This window comes from Triplophysa rosa, linkage group LG22 (genome assembly GCF_024868665.1).
Source record: "Triplophysa rosa linkage group LG22, Trosa_1v2, whole genome shotgun sequence".
In the NCBI taxonomy this organism is placed as follows: Eukaryota; Metazoa; Chordata; class Actinopteri; order Cypriniformes; family Nemacheilidae; genus Triplophysa; species Triplophysa rosa.
Window position 1 is genome coordinate 8,192,801 of NC_079911.1, and position 27,617 is coordinate 8,220,417.

Sequence of the window (27,617 nt, forward strand, 5' to 3'; positions counted from 1 at the left end):
CTTGAAAACATGTGCATTGAAAAACATTGAGTTAAAACACAAACATACCGCAAACAATTTGAACCTCTGATTTAACCTGAGCCAAATGGCTTATGCTGGAAACATAATATTTCTATTTTTACTACGGCATTATTATATATGCACTATTAAACTTAGTTCAAAAGCTATGTCACTTGCCTTAAATGGTTTTAAAAAACTCAAAAACCTTGAAGGCATGTCTGAATAATTTAAATTAGTTGTGTGGAAAAATATATATAATTTGACTTCAAATATCTGAGTCGGACCAAATAATGAACAAAAAGCAGCGGATAGCTCATACAGATGGGAACTCGTTTAACCAGCCAAATTCTCTGCAAAGGATGACAAGATGCTACAATAACAGCTGTAATTTTGGATTTTCACCATAATTTCCAAAGTTTAATTTGTCCATAGTTTTATGAGTTTACTACAATACTAAATTGTGAGGAAAATATAAAAAAGGATGAGCAAATGACTCTAAGCTTTATTATTAAAGCTAATACAATTATATGCATTATATATTATAACTTATTGTAACATAACTTTGCAATTAATACATTTATAAGTGATTTTTATTATTGTTAATAATAATTATGCTTACATTACTTAATTAGGATATACTTAAAAAAATTATGTTTATATTTAATAGAAATACTAATTATTAATAAATCTAAGTTTTAATGTCTGTAGTTTTTGTTGTTCTTAGATTTGGGTTAGAAAAATGAAGAATCTCAGCTGTCAAGCATCATAATGTAAGAGCATTAATATTAGATGCTGCAGGAGCTTTTTGCAGCGGATATATAGTGATATACACATTTTTAGAGCAAAGGTTGCATCACACAGTGATATTTCTGTGTCTCTTTGAAAGTAGGTTAAGCTATTTTAAATATTAATATGCACAAAAGACATAAGAGAATTTCTTCAGTGTTCGGTGCTAACAGACTGTGATCGTGTCTGTTTGCGCACATGCAGTAATGTAAGACGAAGAGTCTTCATTAAAGAAGGCTTGACAAACAGCTTGTAAAGCAATAAAACATTCCATTCTGTACTCCAAACAGAGGCCACTTGAAGCATTGAGATAAATGTGAGAATACAATGACCCTAACCACCATTAGCGTTGCAGCACATGAACCTACGCTCGGTCAGATTCCAGGTTTGCTTATTTACATTTACCGCTTTTAAAATATGGCCTAGCCTACATATTTACAAACTATACACAATTTTATATGTCGGATATTTGGTCTGTGTTTAACGTACAGGTCAAATGTTTCAGCAATGGTAATATTTTAAATGTCATCTGAAGTGAACATTATGCAAAATCAATAAAAGTTCGTACCTGTGTTTTAAAATAGGCTAACCAGACGCAAACACATCTAGTCATGAGAACTGTCTTCTCCACCAAACAACGTCCATTAGGGCTTTAAATCCAAAAGTGTTCATATTTAAGGGAATTTGACTGTTTTTGTATGTTTGCTTAACATTTGTTTCTTGCACAGTAAAATCACCAGTGTTAAAAAGGGTTAAATTAACTCTCACAGTGTTTATATAATCCACACTTTGAGAGTGTTAATTTGACTTTTTTAACACTGGCGATTTTACTGTGGTAACTGTACGATTTGTCGAGCAGCTTTCACGTTTACGTTCATTCGCACAGCCGGGGGCGACCTCGAGCTCTTTTTATAAACTTCAGAGTTGTTGAAGCTAGAAAAATGTTCGGCAGGTATGGCCAGTAGGCCTACATGGTTACAACAATGTGTGGTTTATTTATGTTGTTTAAGTGAAGCAGCCATATCACCCTGTAGCCCAAGACTGGTTGCCCACTAAAGCTAAGCAGGGCTGATTCTGGTCAGTACCTGGAGGGGAGACCTCCTGGGAAAGCTAGGTTGCTGCTGGAAGAGGTGTTAGTGAGACCAGCAGGGGGTGCTCACTCTGTGGTCTGTGTGGGTCCTAATGCCCCAGGATAGTGATGGGGACACTATACTGTAAAAAGCACCGTCCTTCGGATGAGACGTTAAACCGAGGTCCTGACTCCCTGTGGTCATTAAAGATCCCATGGCACTTCTCGTAAAGAGTAGGGGTGTAACCCCGGTGTCCTGGCCAGATCCCCTCCACTGGCCCTTGTCAATCATGGCCTCGTAATAATCCCCACCCTCTGAATTGGCTCTATCTCTCTCTCTCCTCTCCACCTATAGCTGGTGTGTGGTGAGCGCACTGGCTGCCGTCGCATCATCCAGGTGGATGCTGCACACTGGTGGTGGTTGAGGAGATCCCCCTCATATGATTGTAAAGCACTTTGGGTGTACAGCAATACACAGAAAAGCGCTACATAAATGCCTCATTTATTCAAGTGGTCTTGTGCGTACAGTGTATTTTGTGGAGATATGCTACGCAGGTGTTAGCTTATAGCGCCGCATATTGTGACCATTAGCTATATGAGAACAGCGCTTGCCCTGGAGGTACACTATAATTTTTACAAGTATCAATTTCTTTGTCTCAGATCATTGAAATACACATACTGTAAATGAGACAATTGTTGTCAAACAGCAACAGAACAGAGCTGTTTTATCGGATGCACCCGATTCCCCGAAGTTAACTTCCAGTCTGTGTTTGGTTATTGGTCAGGCTAGTCACATAACAATTTATTTTATATTTAATATATATTTATATTCATATTTTATTGTATATTAATAGTATTAAAGAAAATTAAAACTACTCAACAATTATAGATTTTTTTGCTGAAGTTTGGGCCACATAACATCTGTTTATGTTGTTGCCGCTAAAACCATAGAAATCAAAACTAAATGGCGCATTAGCATCTGTTTCAATGGGGCGCTATTCAACTTATTTTTGAACGCAGAAGTAAACGATGTGACGTACTTCCTTTTTGTCTTGACTTCCATTTTATTAGCCGGCTGGTGGAAAACAATGGAACTGGTGTCGCGGGAGGATGCTCAAACCACCATTAAAACAGCTCTGGTGAATATTTTTCACACCCACGATGTATTACACATTGGGAGGATGAAGTAGCCTGATATATCATATGAAGATATATTCAATTATTTCGTATTTTCTCTCAGAGTTGACGAGTCTTCGATGCGCAGCAATAAAAGCACAGAAACGTAACTGTACCAGTACATGCACAGTGGGAAAGTCAGTCAAAATTTGTACATCACAGACCATGAATTTGTGTTTTTAAAAGCAGATGTGACTCGCAAACATTCCCGGATCCTTATAACTAATAATGGAAGAATGGAGACGGCTGGTTGCTCTTGTATTGCAGGTCTCCACCGAGCTGCAGCATCCATCACAACTTTCTAAAAACATTAACCAATTACTATCTGTTTTTATATCTATTAAATAAAAATTATTTCATGTTGTTTATTTTCTCCCTTGCTTACTTCAGCTTTAATCCCCCTAGTAACATGGCCTGGTAAACTAGGCTATCAGTACTGTTTAGCGTGTTGATAAAATGTTAAATGTGTTTTGGATAAAAAAGTCCATGTTATGACAGGGCAAGTCCCGTAATTTTAAGTCGTGCAACTGCGATCCTCTGGCAGGTAAGTTAGGTTTGCTTTAGCCTGTTAAGTTTTAAATGGCTAAATACATATATAAAAATACTGACAGCTAAGTTTTAATTCCTGCTAATATTATTATACAACTATTTGCATACTGTTTATTAAAGCGGCCCTAACACACGCGGTTTCTGCCAATCTCATATTAATCTTGAGTACCTATAGAGTAGTATTGCATACTTCGTATCTTCGAAGAGTATTTAGTTTGATCACATTTATAAAAGATAGATACAGCTGTACGATTATTTCCGAAATCATACGGCGCGTGCGGGGTGGAGGGGTAGGCTGAACTAAAGCACGTGCGCACCCATTGCCAACAAAACACAGACATCAGTTTCACTCACCGCATGCGGTTCATGTCCGGCATCTTTTAGTGCTGGGACGGCTCCATATATCAGTTTCAAATGATCTCTAAATCCAGCGTTATATCCACCGTTTACATAACATTCATCACCAAAATGCAGTGAACAAACAAACACCTGAACTTCGCGAACGTATGCTCTCTCTCTCTCTCCTGCACACAAGTGAAAGTGACGTCTGCGCATGCTCCTTCTCCTGCTCTCCTTGCTGCCGCGTACTTTTCCGGGAGAATTTCCCAGTAAGGGACTAAGAAAAATTGTTACGAAACAGTTTTATATGCTCGAAAAAAACTTTCCGAAACCTGTACGATCGCTGGGGGAGTGTATCGAGCACAGAAATGCTACGTAATACACCCAACTCGTTTTTTGACAAGTTGACCATGTTAAGCATGAGAAGACTGCACGTTTAACATTGTAAAGAAGTCAGAATGCATGACACACCATTGCACCACTCCTTTAAGTTGTGCTATATACACGTTTTGTTTATATGTAATCTATGATATATAATAATGATATTTTTCTACATTTATTGACTCTCCCCATAAATGCCTACCTTTAAACGATGTTTATTAGTTATTGTAGTCAAGAAGGTGAATTGTCCAGGAGAAAGGGCATCCAGTAGGCTAAAATAATGAATAATGGATGCAGATCATAAGGTGCGCGACATCCAGATTCTGCTCTAGTGCGAGGATTATGGTCAAAACAAATGCTTTGTAGACATTTTTTGAGTTTGTACCGGCTATTATGGCAACCTCTAACTACACACATTAAGCGTGTACCTTTGGGTTCCATAATAAATATTTACTAGCCAGTCAAAACAGCACATTCGTGTCACTCGCAGTACGATTGCCATTAGCTATAGTGGCTCACCGGAAGTCTAAATACAAACAGCACAAAGATGGCGGCGCCCACATTTACATCAAAAATAAGGTGAATACGTAGGTCGTCCGCCATATTGGAACGGTGCGAGCCGGTCTGTGTTGTGGAATTGGGTGACTTTGTAACTGTTGCTCCGGTTTGTTTTATCCACAGGTTAGGAGTGGAAGGATTTTGTTATAGCTGTCAATCTTAAGATGGTTTTATTTATGAATGTTAAGTTCTGTTATTTGATACGTGAGTGTTTTCATTCATTCAATTAATTAAAATGATAAATATCCTTGTCGACAGACTTTTTCTGTGCGTGTGCATTTAAAAGGTAGATAGAAAATCAGGGTCAAAGTAAATATGCAGCAAATAAAAGATTCCTCAGACAGGAGTGCAAATGGAAGGTAAATTGAACTGTTAATATTTTATGGTGGTGTGCATGAATACTTTTTCATTTTGCTTTCGAGTGTTGGAGGGAAAGACAGGATGAAAGGGGAGCAAGTCAATACATTTCACAAGTTCAGGTGCTCAACGCAAACATTTAAAAAATTCAAGCTTGCAGCATTTCACATTCGCTCAGCTTCACCCTGACATTTCCTGTCCTTTCTGTGCATTATAGATAAAATGTTTGTTTGTTTACAAACAAATACTGTGCCATGGCACTTTTGGTACTTTGAAAAAGAAAGTTGTTTTAGATTTGCAAAAATCTTGTCTGTGTGAAAGAGTATGACCTAAATAATGTCATTCTAAGAAAACGTCTTTGCATTTTTGTGAAAATTGTACAATTACAAAACTATTAATAAGCAGTTTTAAATCTTATTGCTTATTAAAGTCACATAGCACCACTCATCTTTTGTATGCTTTCATATTTTCCTTTTAAATGCCACAGTTAAAGCCATTAAAGGGTTTGTATTCAACAACCTGTTAAAATGAAAATAGTGATAAAACTGATGAAAATGATCAAAAACATTTACGTTTCATAATAAAATACAGTAGATGAACATATTACACCAAACAGGTTACCATGATGTCATTGTAATTTTTCCTGTATAGTCTAAAATTATAGCAAAAATGGCCCATAAGCAAATCTGCATATATTATATTCTAATGATATACATTAAACTGTGTATTAACCCAATTTTCCCTTCCCCAGGGTTCCCGCTTCCAAAAGAAACCATCAAGTCTAATAATTGCAGTCTGCCATTATGTGACGCACCACGAGAGATTTAAATGGATTAATGCAGTGAAGCACGCTGAAGGCTTGCCGCAGCACTTGATTTGTCATGGCAGATCAAAGGTGAGTCCGGGTTGGGTCCGCATCATCCCGTACTCTTGTACATCTCCACTTTCATCTGCTCTATAAGGCCTGGATGAGGCTCTTCGTCAGCAGGGGCAATCTTGTCATTTTCCACAGCAATCATACTCAAGGTTGAAGTCACAGCTTTTTTATTGATCTGGGCCGAGCGCGATGAGTTTCATTTCGTGGGCTCACCGCATCAGTCGGAGATAGAAAGAAACACACTCATGACTGCACATAAAAACGCACAGTATACTTCCTTATTTCAGCTTTGTTTTGACACTCTTATCCTTTATACCTCTATTAGACGATATATCATATCCTAATATATCCCATATGTCCCAAAGAATTTGTAAAAATATGATTTAATGCTGTTTCTGCTTTTATTTTATACAAGCTGTAAGCACTGAAGACTCATGAGACTTACTAAATCCATTGTTTCGAAAAAATAAGATAATATTTTATGTTGTTTTTACTTCCTGTTTGAAATGTTTAGATTATTTTAGGATCATTTTTTCAGATGGTTTCCTTCCAGTCTCAGTCAAAAGATCCCCCCACCCTAATTTATAAGCTTGCATGAAGCTGGTTTCAGTGGCAACCCAGGTTTGGGTTTAGTTTGAGCAAACTCTCAGGCTTTATTCTGGGTAAGAGCTTGCAAACCCAAACTGGACCAATCAGCGATGAGCAAAGTGATGAAAATTTGACGCATCACAGTTAACCCTTTTGCGTCAACAGGAAGAATCACTTCAGTGTGGTCTTATTTTTTTTTACTTAAAATATGTACCCAATATACTTCAACATTTTATTTAACCACTTAAACTCTGGCGGACCAGTCGAAGGGTCTGTAATCATTAACATCAAAGTGTCCAAAATGTAGGAGGTTAAATCTGCTGCCAGGATCTTTTGGAGTTGTCTACTCTTTAATTTCAGCCCTTTTCATTTTATCTTTGTCTTCCGTATAATTGGCTTGTCTTTTGAATTGAATTGTCTTTTTTTCCTGGTAAAATATCTTCAGAAATGAATACTTTAATAATATAATATATTAAACATACTTATAATAATTACATGAAATATGTTGAGATTTTAAGTTTTCGATTGTTTCTTCTCACAGTGAGACTGTAAAAATATACTGTTAAAGATTTAACACATTTTATTGCTATTTTGCGCTTAATGTTGTTACGTCCATGGATGTATATTGGTTATTTATTACTTTTATTTAGGAAGGGAAACATTGGTGAAATGTTCTATGTTTTGCATTCTGGGAAATGTTGTTTCTTTTGTGTCCCTCTCTATCCTCTCTCAGGAGTGTGATTGATGCCAACTGTCACGGATACACCAGGCTCTCTCACCACTTCCACGCCCCACTCACGCTCACCAGAGTTCTAATCATCACCACCTGCACGTCATTAGCCCTGTCATCAACGCCACTACAAAAGACTTACCCATGCACAAAGTCCGTGTCTGGTCTCGCTTTGAAACGGACTCTTTAAATGTATACTAACCAGATTGACTTACCTGAATCTCAAAGTGGTTTTCTAAGCCTTCCGAGGAATCCAAACCTTCCGAGGAATTCAGGCCTCCGAGTTTCCAAGTTTCCAAGTTCTCCAAGCCTTCCAAGATCTCATGGCTCTTCACGATCTCACCATCCACAAATGGCACCTCCTCATCTGCACCTCTCTGGATTCCTCTGCCCGCCGTCCACGATCTCCTGAACAAACAAGGACAGTATCAATACCAGTTTACTCTCATCAGTCAATATCTCATGCCAATTACTTACATGTTGTTCTCCTGTGTGTTCAATAAGCATTTTTGAAGTCTTACCTCTCGCCGTCTTAGTGGTTCTGTTACACTAGCTGACCCTCATTAGTTTTAATCTCTATTTATATAGATTTATATTTTATATAAATAGCAATGGGCAATTTCTTGCAAAAGTCAAAAAGCTTTTCACCATACTGAAAGGTCAGATGTCAATATTGGGTGGTTTAGATACCCATGTGAAGTCTTTTTTGTGTTTTTTTTTAGAGTAGATTTCCATGGTGAGCCAAGTAAATTGTTGCATCACGGTCTATATTCCTCATAAATGGGCACATGAAAATTTTAATATAGTAACTATTTTATGTTCTATGAAGAGTCATCCCTTCTCCATTTGTTGGGTATTATTGCTTCTGGTTTAATTCACAGAAATCCTACAAAATATGTTGTCTCTCAAAAACGCATCCCTTTTTTGTCACATCAATAATGCATGCATTTTTCTCTTTGAAAAAAGAAACTCATGCATAGAATAATATTTTTTTCTAATGTCTGTCATCAGGGGTTTGGCAAAATATTAACAGATGATTCAATATACTGCATTCTCTGAGAATTTGTATTTCAAGTTTTTACTAAAATTCACATCCACAATGCTGGAATTACCGGTAATGTACTTATTTTCTTCCCCTTTTTTGAACTGTGAAATACACGCATCTACTTTTTTCCATGCTGAACCCTATTGGCTATTCTCTACAGACGTCCTTTTATGTGTACACGCGTGGTGCATAATCCTCGTTTCAATGAGCTGAGGTAGAAAATTTGGTTTGTTCATCTCGCTTCGCGCAACAACCCACTGGTCCCTGCTCTTTACTTTCAGAGCAATTAATCCTTGTTCAAACCGTACGGCTTAGCTGACTAGTTGTTGCAATAAATCAGGCTCACTCAGTGTCTAATGAGGGTTCCTGACATCAAAGTTAGCCTCTCAACCTCATTAACCTCTCTAGAGAAGGAGGACACTGAACTGTGGTCCTTTAATCGCTTTCTCCCGCCTGCCTTCCCTCTTGTATCTGTGTATTGGAAGTAGAATAGGTGACACGCCTAGATATTCTGAATGATCTTCCCTTTCTGTCCGTAACGTTGACCTGCACCAGGATGACAGGTTTCATATTTACCGTAAAGGTGAAGTGTGTTATTTTTACCCTCAATAGAGACAACAGGTGATTTTTATACTTTTTTGAAAACGTGATGGATGCTTGCTTATGCAAAGACACTGCCACAAGACACAAGTATTTTCAACGTGTTTTATGTGGTTGCTAGGGTATTGTAGGATGCTCTTAGGAAATTCTGAGTGGTCTTTAGTCAGTGGTCTATACTTTTGTGGGTGGTTGCTAGGTGGTTTCTAAGGTTTTATAGGTGGTTGCTACCTTTGCAGCGATAAATACAGGTCAGAAAATCCAAATGCATGTGTATACATCTAACATGCCAAAGAAAATGAAAAAAAATTGCACTGTTACAAATTTGCATGATTTAAATGACATGCATATAGATGTCGCTGCACAAAAAACTGTGATAGAGTTCAAATATTTGTAACTTTTAATACATTGTGTTTATTTAAGCCACAAATGCATACACACTTACGCACACACTTAGCACAGGTGCACTGCAAACGTGTTGCGATGACAGCAGCTTAACACTGCCAGCTTTTTCTACCGGAGTTTAAAATGCGATTAACCTTATCTCATTCATGCCAAACTTGTATCGCTGGAACTGCTGGTGATAAAGATTTTATTTTACATTTTTCTCATGTGTCCATGCCATCTGTGGTTCACAGTTATGTACATTTGGACAGATGGGTGCTTTTAAAATAATCACATGTATTTCATACATCACAACATCTCAATGCTGAAGTCAGTTGCTGTCATCCATTACCACATACAGGGATAATCTATATGAAGGGACGTTCATTATCAAAGCTGTTTGAGTTTGAACCGTCTACATATAGGAAGATGTATCTAATCACTGTTTTTTAAATGGCATTTAGGGACAGGACTATGATTGAAAGAAATATACTTTACCACAAAAAACAACCACTCACTTTTCCATGAATACTTTCAAAGAAAATACACAGTAAAATAAAAAAAAATGTAAGCATAAAAGTACACCATATGATGCTATATATGTTTTTAAACTGTGGTCACTATGAAGTGTCATTGTATAGAGAACAGCCACATAAAGATTAAAAAGATTTAATTTTCAGAAATGAAATCTGTCATCATTTATTCACCTTATTGTTGTTTCAAACATGTACTGTGTGGCTTTCTTTCTTCTGAAGAACACAAAAGAAGATATTTTGGTAACTGAACAATGGTGGTGCCCATTGACTTTTTGTGTCCATGCAATGGAAGTGAATGGGTACCGCCGTTGTTTGGAAACTAACATTCTTCAAAATATCTTCTTTTGTGTTCTGCAGAGGAAAGAAAGTCATACAGGTTTGAAATGACAAGAGGATGAGTAAATGATGACAGAATTTGCATTTTGTGGTGAACTATCCCATAAATTTAGGTAATCTTCATTTTTTTTTCAGTTTCTTTCTTTTCTGTATCCCTATAAGAACGATTGCATGCCTATAAGATCCATTCATTCACTTAAGATGTCTTTCTTTCAAAATTCATTTCATTGAAACACATTTATAAAAACAACTGTATGACTTACTTTGACTATCGTATTGTAAGGCACGTCTTGACATCTCATTTCAGTGCTTTTTTACTGCACCTTTCATTGAACTGTCCAACTGTGACAGAAATAACAAAATGATTTAAAGCAAACGTAACCAATTGGTCTTGATTTCCATTCACTGAGGGTTACTCGATGTTATGTGTGTCTGGTTTAATGTCTAAGTAGACCATCATGAACAGCTCCATTTGAAAGATGAATTGTAGAGGTTATAGAGAAGAGAGATGTTTGTGTGTGTTAGCTAGACACAAGTATTGATTGCAGACAGCAAAATGAGACCTTGCTTGTTGTGACCAAGGATGAACTGACCAACTTAAAAGAGAAATGTATCTCAGGTCAAGAGGGAAGATTCACCTTCTCTGTTTCTCTGCAGGCTGAACATTTATCTTCAAAAGCTTTGTTACAGCATGTAAAAGCACATTTGCCACAAATATATGGTACACCTTGATGTCCCTTTACTGGTTTTTAGCACCAGAGGCATTTTGAGAGTTTACAGAAGTTATCTTTCATCAAATTTAGCCTAAAAATGGTCACCATAAAATGGCGATTTTTCTGCACAGTGTCCCCAGTAAAATGTAAATTGTTACATCCAAGAAATAACATATTTTGAACACTTTCTACAGCCGAAGTGAACTTCCAGTCTGTGTTTGGTTATAATATAACAATTTATTTTATATTTAATTTATTAATTATTAATCAATATTAATTCATATTAATATTTTGTTGTATATTAATTGTAAGAAATTAAATTAAAACCACTCAACAGTTCTAGATTTTTTTGCTGATGTCTACCGCACGATTGGTTTGGGCCACAAAACTAGCTAGATTTACGTCTTATTTATTAATTTTATTTTTTTATTAATTATTGTAGTAAATGAAAATGAATAGAATTTATATAGAACATACATATACAAAAAGCATATAATCATTTTCAATATACCGCCGTGGAAAAAAGAAACAGGTTTTATTTTATATACAAAGTTTTATTTAATTAGCATTTCTAGATAAATTGTGGTCATTTCAGTCAATTTATCAATTTCAACAGAATGTGAAAGATTGTCAGCAGGACAAGACACGTGAAAACTGATAAAAATCACATAAAAATAATTTTTGAACTTTTCCTAAATACATGTACAAATATTACTGTTGTATTGCTTAAAGGTGAATATGAACTTGTTTTCTTTGCAGTATTTGAGGTCTAAGAAAATACAGAGCATCTTTTGTTATTTTGACCTGTTTCTCCAGTTTTCATTTTCTGCAAATAAATGCAAATAGAAACAATATTTTTATTTGACATTTGGGAGAAATATTGTTAGTAGTTCACAGAATGAAACACAAATGATCATTTTACCTAAAAGCATATCTAAAAATAGTCAATTCAGAAAAACTGAATCTCATTTTGAAACGCTCCGTTATTTTTTCCCGTGGCTGTATATCATAGTCATCAGCATTTACTAGAGCAATGTCCTTACTAGAGCTTTCAATTCTTTTCATAACCTACTCTTTGAAATTGCCCAACGCAGTACACTATTTGGTATACTTTCCATGCAGCAAGATGATAAATTCAATGAATTCTGAGCAGCTTTTGGGACTTCACAAAGCACCGAACACAGATCAGATAATGAATGAAAAAAATCAATGGATGCATGAGAAAATGGGTGCAGAGGGTCAAAGTCTTTTAATACCGAGAAAGCTTTTAGATGAGACGAAAAGAGCTAGGCTGTTTCTGCTCTTTTCTTTCATCTGTAACTTACAGCGACCCCGGTTTTAGATTCTTTCACACCATAAGTTGTGAGAGAGGCATTAAATAACTGTTGGAAATGTTAAAGTACTCACACTGTCGATTGGACTGTAACTTTCGGACTGTAGGTTTGAGTAACTGAGACAGTAAAATAATGCGATGCAGTTTTTAGCCGAGCCAGATTTTACTTTTATCACATGGGGCCGAGACCCAAATGAGCCACCTGGTGCTTGTTCATCAATGGTAGAATATGTTATGAATGGAACAGTTGAAAGCTGCAATTTCTCACATTAAGGCATTTTGTCTGTGAGAAAGGAAATCTTTTTTCCCTAATATCTTATTAGTCCATTGAAGCCATGACTTTTCTTTTACTACAGCCACGCTCTATTGCTTAAGGAACACTGCTGTCGTGCTTAATAACGCCAAGGCCATCATCCTTTTGTCCCTCTCCCAATGTTTTTAATCATTTTGAAATAATTTTGCCAATATTGAGTCGAATATGAGCATGAATATTAACCGTGAAGTCAGACACTGAATCTGTCAATTATGTATGCTCCCACGCTTGTTTGATCAATGACCCCGCATGCAGCGCTGCCATTTCACACAGGCTTGTCTCCGGACGCCCTGCCAGAACCTTACTGCCAGGTCCAGAACTAATTAAGTCCCTGGACAAGGAAATACATAGTGATGTCAAGGGGTCAGGTTGTTGTTTCCTTCTTTTGCCCGGGTACAAGAACGCAAGAAGTAAACAAACATCACCTCGAAGCGCCGTGCGCCACAACCTGATGCCCTACCGCAAGCCACCGATATAATTTGGTACAAAAAGGACAGCTCGCGAGGGAACGCACATCTCAGTTTTGGAGGACCGGCTTGTTAACTGAGAAGCTAATAATGCGGCTTAATGCAACACCTCTTGTCGTGTTGACAGGCTGATGCGATACAGAGCCGAGAACAGCCCCGCGTAGATCTGGGACGTCTGTTATGAGCCTCCCAACGCTTCGAGTATTGCAGCTTCATCAAGTCATGCTGTGCACCACCGGAGACCCAACAACTAAGATGTTCAGCACCACTTCTTAATTACAAGGCAGATGTTAATGATACAATTAATTAGTTTCTGCTCCAGTAACTGAGTTACAAAGAGCTGGGGTTTCTCCACTGAGATTAAGTGTTTTTTTTTTATTAAGGGCAGCGAATTAAAGCGACAGAGGCACGCTGATTTTGGGAATGTGTTGATGACAAATAAAAGCAGAGTAGGGTTAATTGAAAACAGAATTGCATAGTGACAAAGATTTGTTTGTCGAGAAACCCCCCAAAAACAACAAGCTACATGTAATGCAATAGCATAAACCGTGTAAGACTAAATAAAGGTAAATTAGCAGTTCACAACACAGAAATGTTAAAGGGACAGTTCACCCAAAAAAGATAATTCTGTCATCATTTACTCACCCTCTTGTCATTTCAAACCTGCATGACTTTCTTTTACAGAACACAAAAGAAGATATTTTGAAGAATGTTGGTAACTTAACAACGGTGGCACTCATTGACTTGCATTGGTTTTGTGTCAAAACAATAAAAGTAAATGGTGCCGCCGTTGTTTTGTTACCAACATTCTTCAAAATATCTTCTACTCTGTTCTGCAGAAGAAAGTCATATAGATTAAAAATGACAAGAGGCTGAGTAAATAATGGGTTAACTGTCTGTCAATACCAATGTCATCGTGGTATTCTTTGATATGTTTGATATACAGTATCATTTAAAGGTTAAGGATGACTTGAATGAAATGTATTTTGTGATCTTAAACACTATTTGATCTAAAAGCATTTGCTTTTATGTGAAATAATTTTTGTGGACAAAGTATAATTTAGAAAACCCAAACTTTTTAAATTAGAAAACTGTTATTTTATTTAATTAAAATAAATAAATAAATTAAAGGTTTTTGAATTGAATAGTTTGGACTAGACAATGAGGAAAGGGAAGCCAAAAAGACCCCAGCATAGATGGGAACTTTAATACCGTTGAAAAGGTATCTCAGGGTATAAGACCTGAAAAACTGGCTAATAAAGACAAACGATAGCTACTTTAAAGACACTAAATAAGAACTAACATGGCTCTGATTTGCTTTAGATTAGTCACAACATACTGTAATTCTCAGAAAAATGTATTAAATGATTAATAAAGGAGTAAATATGTGATATGAATAATAAGGAATGAACGGTAGTGTATGTTTAAAACATCTTTTAAATTACACTTTTGGGCAAAATACCCTAATGAGTTAACAAGCAAAAAAGTTACAAAGCCTTTGTGTGTGATGAAGCCAGCAGTCATTATTCTGCATGCAATCTTTTTTTTCATATTTATTATCCAAAGTACACTATCTGGCACCAAAAAGCTCAAACTATTCATTCTGCCAGCAGCTACTCTGAACAATGGGTAATTTTAATAGTCGAGCTGTTTCAAGTGAGGTATGACAACTGAAAAAATCCTATCACGGTTTTATTAGCAGTAAAATAATGATGGTTTTATTCTATCGCATAACTCTACATGACACACTTTCTATTCTGTCTTGTATCTTTTATTCTTATAGCAAATGTTCTTTGACATTGACGTATATTTCTCACTATAATTTCAGGAAGACGTTATGGAAAAATCTAATTGTGCTTCCATATCCTTGTGACCATTTATATTCATAAACGTTCATTGCTACAAAAGGGACCGGGGCGAGTTGTCATGGACATTCTTTCACAAGGGTTAAAAATCTCAGTAACTACGAACATCTGGGGTCAGGAGTTCATTTTTTTTAATGCATGTTTTTGTTATTGCTTTTGGGTAAACCAAGAAATGACAAAGTTAAAGGGATAGTCCGCTCCAAAATGAAAATTCTGTCATGTATTACTCATCCTCAAATTGTTCCATACGTGTATACATTTCTTTGTTCTGATGAACACAAAGAAAGATATTTGTAATTGTTAGCAACTGACATTTCTACCATAGTAGAAAAAAATTATTGCATATATTGTAGTTCAGATGCAAAACCCATTTACTTTCAGCAAAAGCAGATATTTCAGAGCGGGCAGAATGTGGTATTTATTTGAATAACATATGCTGTGTGTGAAGAGCATTCATTCATTCATAATCTCATTTTTGACAAAGGTGGCTTTTAGAAGGTTTTACATCTGAACTCTTCATATCTTTTGTTCTGTTAAACACAAAAGAAGACATTTTGAAGAATTTAGGAAAACAAACAGTTCTGGGGTACCCTTGACTACCATGTTTTTGACTACCCCAGAAATCTCAGTTGCAAACGTTCTTCTAAATGTTATGTTGAACACAATCAAAGATAAAGACATTTATACAGATTTGGAACTACTTGAGGATAAGTAATTCATGACAGAATTTTCATTTTGGGGTGGAGTATCCCTTTAAGACTATGCTATGAAGGTTGATGTTTATATGATTTTGTTTTTCTGTGTGTTTCGAGAGAGAGGTAGTGAGGCCCTCATGAGAGGCACCGGCGTGTGTTGTAGAAAAGCCTGGGCTTCAATCTGCTCCTGTTGTGTGGCTTTACATTTGGTGTGCCTGCAGGGGAGAGCCAGTCCATGCTGTCACGCTCTCCATTTTCATTAGCATGCTTTGGCTGAGGAGTGACTTGTTGTCTCTGACTCAACAGATTTGTTTTCATGGATATCATGTCACCCTTGACATCTCATCTCAGGCCCTGGAATTACTCAGCGGCCCTCGCCTCCGAGTTCCCCGGCAGTTTCGAGGAGCATTAGCTTTGCACTTCAATTATTCACTGAATAAGCCCTGACTGACTCTTACCTTTCTGTGGACCTTATTCGAGATCACAACCCCTTCTTGCGATGGGGGTAATGGTGGGGTCAAGACTCACTCTATAGAGGAAAAGAGACTCTCACCCTTGAAAAAAAGATAAACCAGTCTAAGGGGGTTTGCCAGCTTTCTGGGTCTAAGGCGGTTAACCAAAACAGAAAAAATGGCATTTTGGATAGGCACGAATGGAGAAAGATGGCAACAGTCATTTTAACTTTGAAAACCTTAGCTAGACCACCTTAAGCTGGTTTAAGATTGGCTTTGTGCCAACCGAGAGAACTGGAAATGTTAAAACCATGCTACACAGCCTTGTTGCATGCTAAACCCCCAAGGAAATACATTGTATTTGTCAATCAATCTAAACCGAAAATGATTTTTTGTGTCTTATTTGCGGGTATAACTGCAAGGCTTTGTAGGAAAACCAGCAGGATGTCAGAAATTATAATCGACGCTTCATTGAAGTTTTACGAAGCAGGAAACAAGATTGCAGTCAAGCATTTGAAAATTGGCAGTTATTGTTGGTGTAATTTCACAATCGCTCTGAAGAGAAAAGGGCTTTTCGTGTTCTCATTGTCGTGCCATATCTGTTGCCATACATTTTTTCTCCTCATTTTGCTATTGAAAAGTACAGCGTGCGTGCCGAGAGCAGCCCTTGGGTCATGTTTAAAAGTTCGGTAGAGAAAGAGATCTGATGATCCATAACCACCCGCTGACGCAGGAGGTCATCCGCTGTGTAGTCCGAGGTCTAATGAATACACAACGGGACGCGGTTGCCTGCAGGACAGAGGCCTACACAGTTTCCTGTTGAGGTTTTAGTGTATGGAACATACAGTTCTCCAGCTCTGCGGCAGGCGCATCAAAGAGAACCAGATGAAGGAGAAGTGACTAGAAAGTGGAGTGTGACAAATCTGGTTTAGGATTCTCCCGAATTCAAAAACCGCATCACCGAGAGGTCACAATAGAAACGTGAAAATGTGGAGACGTCGCTACAGTTTCTCAGGCAACTTGAAAGGGTACTTGGACTGCGTTCATGGAGCTGTGTGTGGTTTTTTTCTGTGTCTGAATGGTTGAGTTGTGTTGAAATGAACTTGTAACCCTTTTATGTGTTATGTGATTTAAATTCCATGAGTTATTACACGAGATGAAAATGGGAATGTTGATGCAGAAAGGTGTGTTAGAAACAAGTATAGTGTTGATAATCTTTACTATGCAGGGTGCAAACTAAAGACGATGTGCTGTTACTTTTTCATTAGAGATTTTTCATTAGTGGCGAAAACGTGCATGATTGTTTGGGTGTCTGTGACCAAAACAAACACAATGAGCCTAAAAATAGTGTTTACCTGTACAGTATGTGCAAATAAAACACGCGTATCCAGGATGTCTCACTATCCGCTGATGATGTCACCGCTTCATCATGGTATGATATATTTACTTTAGAATCCATTACTGTCTACAAAAGTCTACATTACACCGTGACAACTTTACAAACAGTTCATCATAAAATATGCCATTCAATCTGCTGGTTGGACTGAAATGACCAGGGATCTTGTTAAAAATAAACCTCCTTACCTCCTCCTTCCTAATGCTGGGAGGCAGAGCTCCTGGTGCTTCCCCACAGCAAAACAACAACAACAACAAAATGTGTTGGAATTTACCAAAGTTTACCAAAGGCCAAAGTTTATATTTTAAAGTAATCTATGAGAGATTACTTTCATTGGTCACTATCAGGGGTCAGCTGTGTTTCAAAGTTTGGTCAATTTTGTTTACAAAACTACAAAAGAATGAATCATCCAAACCGGCATCATCACCTCTTACTAAGGCACTCATCCCAACTCAAAAATCATTGGCTGTCCCATCACAGTTGGATCTTTATCTTACTCTTGTTGTTAGTTACAGCTATACCTTATGGAATAATATCTTTTGATCTAGTATTTATACCTTATCATAACTTAAATGGGCAGGTCACAATAGGCCAAGTTGCTTATGATGCATTGTTGATGTGTAAACATCATCCATCAGTTATTTCATCCCTTGCAACATTATCGTGGAAGCCATTTGTGCAGCTAAATTTAATGAATAATGTTTTGAGGTCTGAAAGTTAAAGTATACAGTAGTAAATTGAAACAAATATCTTTGTTTTTCATTTTGAGTAGATCATTTTTGAATATTTAATTTATTGGGTAAAAAAGGTCTGTGGTTAAACATTAATTTCAGATGCTTCATTAATTTCAGAATTTTACAACATAAATTATTACCTCAAAATGTAAATTTCATAAACATTGTTTCCTTCTAAATACAAGTTGCTAACAGGTTGCTACAAAGAGACTTTTCAGATTTATCAAGCATATACACTCACATCATTGTGTTAGTTGTAGTTTAATGAAATATTTCATTAAGCAATAACAAATGTGACTGTGACTGTGTGTAACTTATGTTATGGAGAAAACTTGCTCATAAATCAAAAAGCACTAATTTAAAAACCCATTGGATTGTCCTGAGAGGACCCGTGGCTCCCTCGAATACTCTTCTGGATTTGTTAGACTACAAACTAAACAGCTCATAATTTATTTATTTTTTGTTTGTTTTTTGTAAAACTGCTTCATCTCTGAGATTGCCTGTTGTGTCATCGCTGCATTTCATAACTTAGGTAGATGAAAGTTGGTGCTCTAGTTTTGCATGTAAGACATCATCCATCACTGTGTCCGATTGTTAGAATAGCTGCAGGTAGTAAAGAGTAAGATTGTAGCAGCTGTTGCTGTGCTGCTTGAAAGAGAGGTCATTTCCAGCGGGAGCAGGTGCTATTGCTTCACTGGGGGGGGGTCTGTACTGCCCTTTACAGGAGCGACTTTATATGAGATTGACCTTAGACTTGATTCTGTATAAGCTGCTCGTGTGCTGTGTAGATTTGCTTTGTTCTACAGGGATGATGAGTGAGACTCTTGTCATATTGAATGGGTATTATCGGATAGATAGTTACGTATGAATGTAACATTTGTCTGTGAATGGCTAGGCTAAAGTGAGGCTTAGAGGAATCTTGCTCTGCTTTTACAAGGATGGAGAATATAGTTATATATAGATGAAGTTTGTTCATTTTTGAGTTTAAAGGGATAATCAGAATTTCACATCTAGCTTTATGTACTGTACAAGAGGTGTCACAATATACTGGTATTGACTTTCTCACATATAACCTAAGACTTTGCCATGGCTCTGCTACAGGACCAAGAAAAACATGACTAAAGGAAGCAGAGCCATGACAGAAGCCCCCCCATTTAATGAGCACCTCCAGGTGCTCACCAAGGGGTAGACGGACAAGACGAGGGAGACTGAGACAATGACAAGACCAGACAAAACATGGAGAACAGAATAAGTGGGAGACAAGACAAAATAACAAAGGGACTAGGGTGAGACAACAAAAACAACAAACATGGGAGGGGGGGAGGGGCCAAACCAGAGCCCATAGGGGGCAGACCATGGGGGTGGGGAGAAGTCCCCGGCTGCACCTGAGGGTGCGTAGTTAGAAGTCCTGGGGGGACAGTCCTTGACCCTGGGGGTCTCCCCGGGGCCGGCTTGGATGCCGGACTAGGGACCGGCTGGAAGGCCGGCTGGACAGGGCTTGACGCCTGCTGGAAGGACGGCTGGACAGGGCTTGACGCCGGCTGGACAGGGCTTAACGCCGGCTGGAACACCGGACTGGACGCCGGCTGCACCGGACTGGACGCCGGCTGCACCGGACTGGACGCCGGCTGCACCGGACAGGACGCCGGCTGGACAGGCCTGGGTGGTGCCCCCCTCCTCGGCTTCTTCATCTTCGACCGGCCCACAGAACGTGTGGCCGGCTGCAGGGAAGCGGTGGGGGACACAACTAGCTCCGTGTTGGAGGAGTCGGACGGGGAGTCCCACGACTCCCTCCGTCCACGCCTACCACGGAGGCTAGCTGGTGGTGGAGTTACTGCGGGGGGTGAGGCGGATGGAGGTGCCGAGTTCCCCAGGGTAAGGGTGGCCAGGACGCGATCCTCCTGGACTGTAGCCAAGGGAGTGGATACCCAGTCTGGCACTAAAGGCCAGGGATCATCCCGGTTGACCACGTACCTGATCATGTCACCCAACCACGGGGAGCTCAACATCTCCACCTCGGCCCGCTTGAGAGGTTCGGTGAGGCAGCAGTTAAAAATAACCTTGAGCTCTGCCTCACCGAACTCAGTCTCCCCCGCAGCAGCCACAAACTCCCGGGCGAAATCTCTGATCCCGCGATCCCCCTGCCGAAGCCCAAACAACAAACAAGTCTGGCGGGCTCGCAGGGAACCGTTCATGCCTGCTGAGTTCGTTTCTGGCTGTTGGATTCTGTCACGGTTAGCGTGAGTGGAAGAACCCAAATGCAGGCAGGCAGAGATGAAGGGTTAACAGAGAAGTTTATTAAATAATAAAACAAACCAAAAACCCACGAGGGGGTGTAACACACAAACACTATAAACAAAAGACTTATCAAAGGGCAAAGAAAAACTTCCCGCTATGGGGCAAAACAGAAATTAAAGCAAAACTAACATAACTCACTTAAGATACAAACGTAGGGAGAGACAAGGCAAAGACACGAGAGCACGAAGCAACACGAGCACGAACATCCACATGTACAGAACAATCCAACAGCACAAGACAAAGAAACATGAGGGTATATAAAGGGAGAGACAAACGAGGGATCATTACACGGGGCAGGTGTGGGACATTAGACATGAGAGGAAAGCAATACAAGAAACGAGAGGGGCGGGGCTAATGACATGACATGAGAAAACACATGAGATGTCAAAAAACAAACATCTCATGGCTTTCTCACATATAACCTAAGACTTTTCCATGGCTCTGCTACAGGACCAAGAAAAACATGACTAAAGGAAGCAGAGCCATGACACTGGTATTGACATAAACCATGACTAATGTTGTGTTATTACTATGCGAATGATAATATTGTACAAATATACTGGTATTGACATAAACCATGATCAATGTTGTGTTATTACTATGTGTATGATAATATTGTACAAATATACTGATATTGACACACAGTAAACCATGATCATGTTGTGTTAATACTTTGCGCATGATAATATTGTACAAATATACTGGTATTGACATAAACCATGATCAATGTTGTGTTATTACTATGCGTATGATAATATTGTAGAAATATACTGATATTGACATGCAGTAAACCATGATCCATGTTGTGTTAATACTATGCATATGATAATATTGTACAAATATACTGGTATTGACATAAACCATGATCAATGTTGTGTTAATATTATGCGTATGATAATATTGTAGAAATATACTGGTATTGACATAAATCATGATCAATGTTGTGTTAATATTATGCGTATGATAATATTGTAGAAATATACTGGTATTGACATAAATCATGATCAATGTTGTGTTATTACTATGCATATGATAATATTGTACAAATATACTGATATTGACATGCAGTAAACCATGATCCATGTTGTGTTAATACTATGCATATGATAATATTGTACAAATATACTGGTATTGACATAAATCATGATCAATGTTGTGTTATTACTATGCATATGATGATATTGTACAAATATACTGGTATTGACATAAACCATGATCAATGTTGTGTTAATACTTTGCGCATGATAATATTGTACAAATATACTGGTATTGGCATAAACCATGATCAATGTTGTGTTAATACTATGCATATGATAATATTGTACAAATATACTGATATTGACATACAGTAAACCATGATCCATGTTGTGTTAATACTTTGCGCATGATAATATTGTACAAATATACTGGTATTGACATAAACCATGATCAATGTTGTGTTATTTGTCATGGCTCTGCTTCATTTAGTCATGTCTTTCTTGGTCCTGTAGCAGAGCCATGACAAAGCCTTTGTGGTTATGTGTGGAGAGAAACATATTATTGTCCTTTTGACAATAATATACGTTCTCTCCAGTGTCTCGTAATTGGCCCCGCTCCTCTCGTTTCCTTGTTATCTTTCCCTGAGTGTTTGATTACCCACACCTGCCCTGTGTCGTTATCCCTCGTTTGTGTTCCCTTTAAATACCCTCTTGTTTCTTTGTCTTGTGCTGGTGGATTGTACTGTACTTCGTTCCATGTGGTGGTTGTGCCTTGTCTGTGTACGCCAGAGGTTTGTCTTTGGAATTACCTTCGTGTCCGTTCAAGTTTGTGAGTGTGTTCCTGTTCTGTTAGTTTATATACGTTGCCCTATTTAAGACGTTGTGTCGTGTTCTGTTTAGTTTGTTTTTCCCCACTGAGGGAAGTGTTCTGTTCCGGTTTGCATTTTTGTTCGTTCTTGTATTGACACCCCCTCGTGGGTTTTTGTTTTGTGTTTTTTGTAATATTAAAGTCTTGTTAACCCCTTCACGCCTGCCTGCATCTGGGCTCTTTCCACGCCAGTCCGTGACAGAATCCACCAGCCATCACTGAACCCAGCAGGTAGCATGAGCACCGGGCGGTCCCACCTAGCTCGCCTCCTCTGCGCACTTCGCCAGGGGAACGAGAGCGCGGATGAGTATGTGGACAGGTTCCTGGACGTCGCCGAGAATGGCGTCTTCGGGGAGGAGGAACTCGCGGTGCTATTTAACTCCGGTCTCAGGGACCCACTTTCGCGGGCGGAGATGAGGGCGTTGAGGCCGTTGGACTTCGACGCCGTGTGGCTGTCCGCCGCGGAACGATCGGAGTCCACGGCCTCAGTACTTACCAGCTACCCATCTCCACTGGTCACGATTCCTGAGCGTGGTTCCCTGCAGATCGGGGTTGTGGGCACCGCCACTCCATCCTCCCCACTCTCGGCAGCCTCTCCACCGTCCACCAGCCTCGTTGGCAAGCGGGGGAGGCGAGCGTCTTGGGGATCCACCTCCGAGGAGTCCCAGCCGGAGCCAGCCGTGCTTTTTACCTCCTTCCATCACCCGACCACCAGCCGGGTGGCTCGGCGGAAGAAGAAGAGGCAGCGGCGGGCAGCGTGGACTCCAACCCGGCCGGTGCAGCTGGCGTCCAGGCCGGTGCAGCCGGCGTCCAGTCCGGTGCAGCCGGCGTCCAGTCCGGTGATCCAGCCGGCGTCCAGTCCGGTGATCCAGCCAGCGTCCCAGCCGGTGATCCTGCCGGCGTCCAGCCCTGTCCAGCCGGCCTTCCAGCCGGCGTCAAGCCCTGTCCAGCCGGCCTTCCAGCCGGCGTCAAGCCCTGTCCAGCCGGCGTCAAGCCCTGTCCAGCCGGCCTTCCAGCCGGCGTCAAGCCCTGTCCAGCCGGCCTTCAAGCCGGCGTCAAGCCCTGTCCAGCCGGCCTTTCAGCCGGCGTCAAGCCCTGTCCAGCCGGCCTTCCAGCCGGCGTCAAGCCCTGGACAGCCGGCCTCCAGCCAGTCCCTGGGAAGCTCCCAGGGTCAAAGACTGTCCCCCCAGGACTTCCCCCACAGAATCCCCCAGGACTCTGCCCTAGAGCGCAGCCGGGGATTAAGACTGTTCCCCCCATGGACTCTTTTGTTCCCCCACCCCCCCTCCCATGTTTGTTGTTTTTATTGTCCCACCCAAGTCCCTTTGTTATTCTTGCTTGTCTGCCACTGATTTTGTTTTCCATGTTTTGTCTGTTGTTGTCACTGTCTCAGTCGGTCTTGTCTCGTCCGTCTACCCCTTGGTGAGCACCTGGAGGTGCTCATTAAAGGGGGGGCTTCTGTCATGGCTCTGCTTCATTTAGTCATGTCTTTCTTGGTCCTGTAGCAGAGCCATGACAAATCCTTTGGTTATGTGTGGAGAGAAACATATTATTGTCCTTTTGACAATAATATACGTTCTCTCCAGTGTCTCGTCATTGGCCCCGCTCCTCTCGTTTCCTTGTTATCTTTCCCTGAGTGTTTGATTACCCACACCTGCCCTGTGTCGTTATCCCTCGTTTGTGTTCCCTTTAAATACCCTCTTGTTTCTTTGTCTTGTGCTGGTGGATTGTACTGTACTTCGTTCCATGTGGTGGTTGTGCCTTGTCTGTGTACGCCAGTGTTGCAACCAACGGCACACTCCACCGCTCGCCCCTCCCTTTCGAAACACTACGGTGTCTGACACAGAACTAAGATGTTGTGTTTTCGCTTCTTTTCCGAAGGCGTTAACATATTTACGAAACGCTTAGAGAAGTTTGTCCATTTAGGGCTACTGTAGAAACAACATGGTGAATTCCATGGAAGTGGACCCATGGTGTATGTAGATAGAAATTGCTCATTCTAAGGTAATAAAAAACATAACGCTTCATTATGTAAGGTCTTTATATACCTCTGAAGACATAGTTATGTATATTATATTGCATTTCTGTCAATAGATTTTTCACAAAATTTCACATTAACATATGTGAGGAAAAGAGCAACCCAGCCAGGACAAATACTGTAGCTAAATACTGTCTCATTTTGTGGTCCACTGAGAAAATGAGTCATACAGGTTCAAGGGGGCAAATAGATGACAGAATTTTAGTCTGAACTCTTTCTGAAATATTAATGCCTTTGTTTGTATTTGTTTGAAACCCGTTTATGGATTTGTTTGTGTTCGTCTAGAGGGAGGGACATTTATTCACTTTGTAGTAAATTGCACACCCTGAAATAGACCCAGCTCAGCCTGAAATCGCTTAATAGCGCCTCAGTTTGGGATTTGCTGACAGCATACGGCAGGCCACTCTGAATTATTTATGTCATACAGAGTCCTTTGTGCAGAGAATGCGTAACGAAAGGTTGAGGTTTACAGGCTATAAAACAGAAAGATCTGCTGGGAAAATACTCAGAAAGAAGGAGAGCAGATTTTCGTCTGGGTCATTTCAGGAAATGCTCACAAATTGGCTCAGGCTTACAGTCAACATGAAAGTTGCAGCCCTGACTTCAAAAGCGGACATGCCTGTGTCCACTTCTCCAACACATGCACACATTGCTGACCTCCTTAGAAACGCCACACGCTCGCGTGGCCTTGAATTAATCCGAACCATGGCCTCAGCTGCTCCGTTACTTATTTGGGTGGCACGTTTGTACTGATATTGTCCTGCGTAAGTGTTTTTTTGCCGTAACCTCTTTGTAGTGCTGGGGAGCTTTAGTCCCTTTCCATTTAATTGCCCTTAGCAGGCTGCTGAGTTATCAGAATGTCTAAAGCGGCATGTTCTACACAGAAAGTTATGTATTAGTCATGAGAGGAGACGCTCAGCGAGGCCCAGGCATCAGGTGGGAGACTTGGAGAAATCTTACGTCTCAAGTGTTTTGGGCCCTGATTCCCTCAACAGTCTGGAAAAGTGCTACTTGCTGTATGCATGGGTAGTCTTACACCATATGGGAAATTATCGCTATAGGATCGTTCAGATGGGATTCGTCTTCTAAACAACACTTGAGTTATAATAATTAACAAGAGGTCTGTGATTTCATGAACTAATGGGGATCCTCTGTAATTTTTATTAAAACGATTAATCAAAATACTTCAAACAGTTTGATTCAATGATTCCCCCCCAAAAAATAATTAAAAATAAACGTAAGATTTTTAATGACTCTGTTCCTTCAGTGGAATTAAGTTTACTTTAAAATGTCACAATTTATTTCTAATCTATTCATGACAACCTATATATCACTGGTTCAAATGGGATTTAAATCAGTTTGTCAGTGAGACACAGATTTATTTAAAGTGATAGTTTTAGCTCATGTCATTTCAAACCTGTATGACTTTCTTTCTTTCTGCAGAACACAAAAGAAAATATTTTGAAGAATGTCGGTAACCGAACAATGACACTACCCATTCACTTCTATTGTATCTACACAAAACCAATGCAAGCCAATGGGGGCCAATGTGGTTTGGTTACCAACGTTCTGCAAAAAAAGAAAGTGAAATGAAATGGTGAGTAAAGGATGACAGAATTTTCATTTTTAGGTGAACTATTCATTTAACCACCCTAGAGAAAAAATAGTTCTGTCTCAATAGGACCGTAAAGAGAAAAGATCCAAAGACACTTTCTGACAACCGAAACTACCGTAATAGAGGACAGAGGTTTGTCTTTATAGCACACATTTATGTAATAAAGACTTGGATGTCTGTCATTCATATATCATTCTTATGACAATTTCTAACTACAGATATAGTTTTATGAGGCCGATATATAGAGCCAGTAAAGTTAAACCTTCCCTTTACCAGGCAATTCACTCTGTGGAGGTGTCAAATTCAATCACATCTGGAAATGAATGGCCTGTCACTTTAACTGAAAATCTGATTACTAAGATTGCAGTAAAACTGGGGTTCTGCACTCTGGCCAAAGACGCTAAATGAATTCCCTTCAATTCTTAATCTTAAAACTTACAATGAGTTTGAATCAGTTGGTATTGGATGGCTCAGGAAAATAATCTTACAGCAGAGGGGGAAAAAAATGTGCGACTGTAAATATTGGTGTGTAAATATTAGGGGTGATCTCTGGTCTCAAATGAAAAACTCAATATAAATCACTTTTGGTAAAGGGGGAATATACAGTCAATACGACTGACTCCAATAATGATCAACGGCCAGTCTGAGTCTTATGAATGACTTTTATGATAGTTCTTATATGGTGCTTTTAAGTCCTTTTTTGAGTCAGCGACTCTAGTTGCCATAGCAACAACTTTTCTGTTATATTTTGCTATGAACCATTTATTTTGCGTTCCAAATCAAGGTTGGTTAATATTCATATATTTATATATAATAATAATACTTTCATCAGCTGCTTTATAGATTTTTTTGTATATGCAGCCGCAGAAAAAATGACGAGACCGTTCCAAATTTTCATTTCAAATCAGCATTTCTAGATGTGTTGTGACCATTCCAGTCCAGTGTCTGTTGAATTTCAACAAAATCAAACCTCAGGAGTGACATAAAGTCATCCAACAGCAATGTGAAAGACTGAAAGCAGGACAAGACACATGAAAACTTATAAAAATCAGGTTATAACCTAAAAAATAATATTTTAACTTTTCCAAAATATACAGTAGGCCTATGTACAACTATTACTGTTGTATTGCTTATGAACTTAGGTCTAAAAAAAAATACAGAGCATCTTTTCTGTTATTTTGACCTCTTTCTCCAGTTTTCATTTTCTGCAAATAAATGCAAATAGAAAAAATATATTAGAAATTTGGGATAAATATTGTTAGTAGTTCACAGAATGAAACAAAAATATAATTTACCTAAACACATGCAAAAAGTAAATTCAGAAGAACTGAAAATAAGATGTACAGTAGATTTGACTTGCGACAATGATAATGAGAAAATCACAGAAGATTAGAAAAACCTGTTGAAGAATCGCTCTTTATTTTTCATTTCATTTTAGGATTTATTCCTGATAACAATTGTCAGGTTACCTTCTGTAATTTCTCATCAGCTCCGACCTGCTCTTCTATCACCGTGAACAGTAATCACATGAATCCAGATCACATT